At 41.4% G+C, this 7,399-nt stretch overlaps 1 protein-coding gene across 2 annotated transcripts in view; it reads right to left on the reverse strand.

Annotated features, from left to right (window-relative positions):
• Window positions 1-5,983, reverse strand: part of MAP3K2 (mitogen-activated protein kinase kinase kinase 2) — a 55,654-nt gene extending 49,671 nt beyond the window's left edge. For both annotated transcript variants that reach the window (XM_034061867.1, XM_034061866.1), the window contains exon 1: window positions 5,674-5,983. The gene's annotated coding sequence lies outside the window, so the exon portion shown is untranslated. The remainder of the gene's footprint in view (window positions 1-5,673) is intronic.
• Between the last annotated feature and the right edge of the window lie 1,416 nt (window positions 5,984-7,399).

Raw genomic sequence — 7,399 nt, forward strand, 5'->3', positions numbered from 1 at the left:
TACTGGTATCAGCAGTACAAGAAATGCTTTTCTAATTCCTGCTTTATACCCATTCAAATATCAACAAGCCATTACAGAAAATACAAAACAGCACTTGAAGACTAGGAGTTTGTTATTCCAATTGATTTTTACTAAAAAAAAAAAAAAAAAAAAAAACCTAAAAGCCTCATGATGGAGTTACAATTGTGACATTTCTAAAAATACAGAGTGTGACAAAACAACAATTAAATACAGGTTGAGCTTCACCAATCATGAGCAGTTAGCATCAAAAAATATTTAGGGTTACAATTCTCATGTTGTAGAGAACATTAACACCTTCATGTAGAATATCTTATTTTCTTTAGATTTGCTTTAGCAGTTTAATTACTGCTTGTGTCAAGATTTTAGTTCTCTTTTAAAATTCAAAAAGCTTGAGCTAGATGTATCCTAGCTTTCAAATCCTGGTTCAAAGGTGAGACCATAGTTCCCACAGTTATCATTTTGGTAACGCAACATTCAAACTGTTAGCATTTACAGAACTCTCTTGTCCAAATTATTTTGAAATAATTTTGGGATAGGTAAGAGGTAATCAACACTTTTTTGTAAGAAGTTAAAGACCTTGTTTAAAAATCATTATTGATGTCTGTTTTGTTTTTTGTGAAGGCAGCACTGCTGGAAGAATTGCAAAATTTGTCCCGTGATCTAGCCTTGAAAATTACAGTTAAAATCATTTATTTAAGTCAGATAAAACAGTGTAAGCCAGGGTATATATAACAGCATAACAGATGTGCTGAACACATCTGCTCCATAGCTCACTCTGCAATTCTTCCAATAAGGCATGCCTATATCATAAAAATTTCTTCTACTATGTCATTGGACTGTATGACATCTCAGAATAACAAAAGGCTTGTTCATGTACTGCTAGACTGACAGAAGTTATCTTAGCAGAATTACTTACTTGAAAGACAGCACATGTATAAAACAGGCTGGTAATGACACACTTTTGCCAATAAAAGCTGCATCTAGCCATAGGAGAACTTGTTCTCAATCAAGTTTCCTGTTGTAGAGCAGGCTATATGTTCAAAAGCCACAGGGATAGTATGTGCTGGCAAATAGATGTGGAAGAGCAGAAACTGCACATTTTCCTGTAGAATAATTTATTGAACAGTGATCCTGGTTTGAGTCTAGAAATGCTTACTATAAGAAAACTAACCAGAAATAAAGACTGAATTCAATCTAGTGTAAGGTGTTATTCTTCAGAAAGATAATTCAAACTCATACATATGAAGAAAGGGATACCTGATTTAACAAGCAGTAATACAAGCTCCTGTGTTAACATGCAGGAGCAAAACAAAAAGCCAAAAAAACCCAACAACAACAAAAAACCCACAAAAAACATATAAAAAACACACCAAAAAAAAGCACCAGCCCCAACCATACCTGCAGACACACACCCCAGAATAACATTTTAATAAGGCTGTCATGTTACTTCTGCTGCAACTTACAAAGTTAATTGCTCTGTTGCTGTAAGACTTTGCCTGGGGAACTTTGAAAAAGATAGACAAATCACACAGAGTCAACAACACAACAACCCTGAGAAAACTCGATCTGTGAAGAAAAGGCCTGTTTGCACAGTTTAGTAAAGAGAAGCCTGAAATAAATGGAGGAGTCTTCACGTATGGAAACCATTGGTGCAAAGAGTACAGAAATCATTATCCTGCATGAGTAATAATGCTTGGACAAGAACTAACTGGCTTAACTAGCATGAAGACAGATACTTTAGTTAAATATTAAAAAAAAAGCCTTCTAACTATAATGGTAGTTATGTACTAGCTATAAATAGATCAGTGAAGAGGTGTGGTATTCCCCTCTTTTGAATTTTTTAAGAGAAGAACAGACAACTCTCTGTCAGACCTGATTTCAGTGTATTTGTTTCAAAATCACAGCAGGGGCTGACTTAATGAAATCCCTTCCCTTCTTACACATCTATAATTTCTTCATTTATCCAAATGACAACTGTTTATCTATGTTACCATACCCAAGCTTTAGAAGTACAGTCCTTGCAACCTAATATCTGAAATATTTGAAGTTTAGCACATTGCTGTTGTCAGACTGAGAGTGTACTTTGTGAAGCATCTTTTACTACTGCAGATAATCCACAGAAGTGGACAAATGATTGAATGGAAATACAGAAAGAGAAGCAAGTGAGGAAAACACAGTAAAGGACTCAAAGAACAAAAAATATGTCTGAAAACAAAGCTACAGCAAAGAAAAATACCTGTTGCCTAAAGAAAATTATTTTTATCTATCATGTGAAAAACTAAGCTACAGTTTGCTAGTATAATTTCAAAAATACACAATAATTTGAGATACAGAAATTAACGTAAGTAAAAGACTTTGCAAATGGACAGGAAAAAGTCACACCTTTACAGGCCCCCTTACATTTCCAATTCCCAACTCCCAGTTTTTAAGGCACATTGCAAATACCCCCCGCTTTGGCCTTGTCCTAGTAAGTCCAACTTCAAATGACCTCATTAAGCTGGGCTCTAAACTATGCCATATATATATTTTTGGGTCAAGTGTCCCTAGCGCAGTGGTTTGCACAGGTGGAAATCAATGTAATATCCTAATAGAACTCCATTTTCCATTTTCTATTGTCACCAAACCTTCTACAGCTCCTCAGAAACTATACAAGGTGAATATATTAAAGACAACTCAGAAAATAAAATATAAAGAGCACATTAAACTAAGAAATCAGTTAACAGAGCCATAAGCTGCATTTGTTGTTATTACTGTATTACTAAATCAAGATGTTATGCTAAGATCCAGAAGTGAGAATTAGGATCGCACTGCATTCTGAGCATATTCCCACTGCCCAATTATATGTTTACATGTAATTCCTTAGCACTGCAACACATCAGACTATTAAAATAGCAAATGCAGTATTTGTTGTTTTAAAAGAAGACTTTTATTCTCTCCCATAGAAAAAAAAAAGTGCGCTTAATAGAATTCACTGGGGCTTTTGTGGACTTTCTTGTTTGTCTGTTTAATACTGTGTCACTTCTACTTCAGAATTTTGAAAGCTTAAATTTAGAAATTAACCTTTCAGGACAGGAAACTTAGTTGTTTGCCGATTAGATAAGCCTAGACAGAGTCAGTAGTCAATATATATATTTACATTAGTTTATCATAACCTCTGCAAAAATAGCAACATGTACTTAATTACATTGATCCATTTACGTTGATTACAGTTTCCTAATCCACTACTTTTTCTCCAAAAAGAACAGTAGTCTAAACAGAGAATAATGTGAACAGCAACGAAGTAAAACAAAATTATCAGAAAATACATTCATTACTCCAAACCAAACCTGTACCTCTGGATAGATCAAAACACCTCTGGTTGTGTGTTTGGCGGGAGAGGGGGAAATCAATGAAGGGAATTACTATTACCATTCTCAGGTTGGATTTCCTAAAAAAACATTTTCAGTTCAGAGAATGCTCAGTTAAAGAGCCACTGAACAATCCATCAAAAAGCATGTTACATGTTACTCATTACTTCTGACAGCTTGCTGTTGTAAAAAGTCAGCCTTCAGTAAAGATAATACAGATGAAAAACATAAAATGAAACTTAAGATTACTAATACACTAAATTTTTTTCAAGAAGTTCTCCATGAATACCTAATAATAATAAAGGTTTAAAAAACAATAATTGTAATTTGCACCTAAATATTAACATTGTATTTTAGGAATTTATAAGAAAAAATTTAACGTAAAATATATAAATGGGAATTAAATTTACAGCATGACCAACTTCCTTGCTTTCTCCAGAAGAAAGCTTTACTTTTATAATAAAAAGGTAAGTCTTCTGCATTTAGCCTCAACAGGCTCTAAATTCCACGAGTCTGTTCATTTATGACCTTTCCAAAGAACCACAGCAAAGAAACACTGATGGGTCTATGACCACATTTGAAAGGCTATTCATTTTTTAAATAAATTATCTAGAGTTTTATCAACATTTTACAAAAAAAGCTTCTCTATCATGATATTAAACAACATGGTTATGCTCTTGTTAATCTACATTAATAAAGTCTGCCTGTTGCAGGTAAGTGCTTACCCGCATATACTATAAAAGCTCTCAATATTACCAGATGCCACAGCTATCTTCAGAAAAGTTTCCTCTGACAGTTTAGACAACTCAGCAAGCCAAGACAAGCCATTCAGAAACATCTATTTTCTTCACCATAGTCTTCCATTACTGTCAGGCAAACCACCAACACAGAGTTCAAGACAAATTGTACACAGATCTTCCTCCAGCAGTAAGTCCATTTGATAAACATTTCCCTGCTATTCTGCTTTATCAAAATGCAACAGAACCTTGGAAAAACCTCAAATTAATCATATACAGCCTCACATTATCTGAATCAATATTTGGGTTCAATACATTTCAGTGGCAATAATGACAAAATGTGAAGAAAACAAGAATTCCAGCAAGTTCTCATTTTTAATGCAATCCTGAGGAAATCAGTTATTTCCAAAATCAGCAAAGGCATACATGACAATAAAATTTCCTCATGCAGTATTTCTCTCATTTTCAAATGACAGTGACAGGCTCCATGAGGAGTGGGAACCAAATCAAGAAAATTCTTCTAAGGTTTTTCAGTGTGGCCGATGTACTAACCTATATTACTGCCCATTCACTTAAAATGATCCATAAGAGAACTCCACAGGAGAGAGCGCTTTCTAGGTTATTCTGCTAATAAATGTCACGCCATCGGAGAATCCAAGATGTAGTGCAAGACAAGCATGTAGACATTCATTCTGCAAATACTACATCTTTGCCATATGCATAACAACACATTTCTGAAGGCCTCTCACACACTGCAACGTGCTGCATTGTTTAAAGAAAATAAATGCTATAGCTAAGAAACATTTTCTGCAGACCAGAAATCCCCTTTACTTCAAGGCAGGTTTCTGTTATCTTTTACCACCCTCTTAGAGAACATTTCATGATACAATACATCTTAGAAACACTCAGCTTATTTAACGCTTTGATCTTCAGTAATACCACAATCAAAAACTAAAACCAGCTTTATGAGGCAAAAAATAAGCAAAAAAAATTATCAAAAAACAAAAATCCAACCAACCTCATGGGTGCTGCAATGCACCTCAAATACAAGGGAAAAAAATAACCTAACGTTCACTTCTCCTCTGACAAAAATATCTCGCAGAATCTGACCTACATACCAAAATCGTAGCACTGCTATCACTGTAGAGCAATTTACAGACAGGATGCTACAGCATCAGTATGCAATCACAGCAAGGTTTAGGGTGACATATCAATATTTGTAGAGCTCGTAAAATCCTTGGGATTCTGCAGTTCTAACGTAACTAATAAGCCCCTCGCCCTCCCCCACTCTCCCACCGCACCTCAAAGAGCTACCCCGCCGCGTACCTCCATCTGCCGAGGGCCAGTGCCCCCAGCGGCTCCCAGCAGCGCGGTTCCCGCACCCCACCAACCCGGCCCGACACCTCCTGGACACCAAAGCAGCCCCAAGCGGCCCCGCACCAGCCGCCCCTCCAACGCGCTCTGACAAATCCGCCCTCCTGAAAAGCACACCGCATCCGCACCGCCCCCGGCCGCGCGCCCGCCCGCCCTTCTCTAGAGCGGATCCCGCCCTCCCCGCCGGCACCGACCTGTGTCACAGTGGAGGCCGGCCGCCCGCGAGGGACCCCCCCGCGCTGCCCGGTGGCGGCGGCAGCAGGCCCGGCTGGGCGGGCGGCGGGGAGGGAGCGGCCAGGTTTCCGGAGAGCAGCCCACCCCCCCGGAGGAGGGGGGGAAGGGACCAGGGGCCTGCCCGCCCGGGGGCACGGCGGGGAGGGTGACAGGAGGCACCGAGGCCGGCACAGAGGGAGCCGCACGCCGAGGCAGGCCCGTGAGGGGGCGAGTGGGAATGGGGCTCCCGGAACGCTGCCGCCGCGACAAACCCGAGCCGAGCTGAGCCGGGCCCGGGCGTTGGGTGGTGGTTGGGGGAATCCCTTCAGGCGTGAGGCGCCGGTAGCCGCTACCGCTCTTGCTGCCAACCGAAAGCTCCTCCTCCCCCTCCGCCGAAACTCGTGACGTCAGCTGCGTAGCCAGCGGCCGGCTGGGAGGGAGCGTCACGGCGCATGGGCGGGGCGAGGAGAGCGTTCCGCCTCTGCGCACGCGCAGGAGAGCAGGCATGGAAGCGGTCTGAGGGCGCATGTGGGTTGGGTCTCTGCCGCCTGGCACAGAGCGGCCTGGTGGGCACAGGGCTCCCAGCACTGCGGGTAGCGGCTGCTCGTTTTGCCAGGCTCTGAGCTGTTGGTTTGCTGCGGGTTTGTAATCTCCGATGATCAAGGGCAGGGTGTGAACGTTCCCCGCCGGGCAGTCATGGCTCCCTCGCTGCTCAGCTCAAAAAAGCCTCTTATCCCCCGCATGCCCAGAGTAGCTGCCCTGCCGTAGGACAAGCTGCCCTAACTCCACCTTGAGCAGGCCACATACGACTTTAGGACAGCCCGAAATGCTGGTCTGCCACCTTCAGGATGTCCATTTCTCACAGTGCAGCCTGACTGCTTTGTGCAGGAGCCACCAATACATGCTAAAAATAAGGATGCTACCCAAAGTTAATCAGTGAGGAAGTACCTCCCAGTACAGAGCAGGGCAGCTATAACTGCTATCCTCGAAGTCTAAGTGGCATGACTGTAAATTTTACTACAGCACTGTAATCAGTTTTATACAGACTTAAAAATAAGTTGCAGCCATGAACCATTGCGTACAAATGCACGAGCGACTACGTGTTTAGCAACCCCCCTCGAGTGCCACTGATGATGAGCAACGGGTATACAGAGAGGGCAGCAGCAAGCTGTGCTGCTGCACTTCACTGCAGCACAGCCCTTGCAGCAGAGCTGCACTCAAGCACTGCTTTCCAGATACTTGGACAAAAGTATTTAAGGTAATTGGAGACTTGTAAAGCCTGGACAAGCCCTCAAAATCTACCCAAAACAAGGGCTAGGGGTTTTGGTCACCCTAAACAACCTGGGAAAATCTACTTGAATGGAAATTGTAAGATACCGTTATTATAGGCATACATAATTATGCTGGTAACTCAGGCAAGTTTTCAGTGAGACAAGACCCCAAGCTGCACACCCAGGCACATAAACTTCCAGTGGGAACCACCTATAAAACTCAAGACACTGCACATCAAGGCCCACAGCCTGAGAGCTTTGAGATGTTCCACTGAAATTGGCTGCAGAAAATGATAAAACAAAAATTGTCATCTAAATGGATTGAAGAGAACTGTACTAAAGAAAGACCATGTGATGAAGCATAGCCAAAAAGGGCACAAGGCTCTGATTCACACTGGTTAAATAAGAACTCCAGAGCCAACATGAAGGAAACGTA

The sequence above is a fragment of the Melopsittacus undulatus genome, chromosome 4 (genome assembly GCF_012275295.1).
Source record: "Melopsittacus undulatus isolate bMelUnd1 chromosome 4, bMelUnd1.mat.Z, whole genome shotgun sequence".
In the NCBI taxonomy this organism is placed as follows: Eukaryota; Metazoa; Chordata; class Aves; order Psittaciformes; family Psittaculidae; genus Melopsittacus; species Melopsittacus undulatus.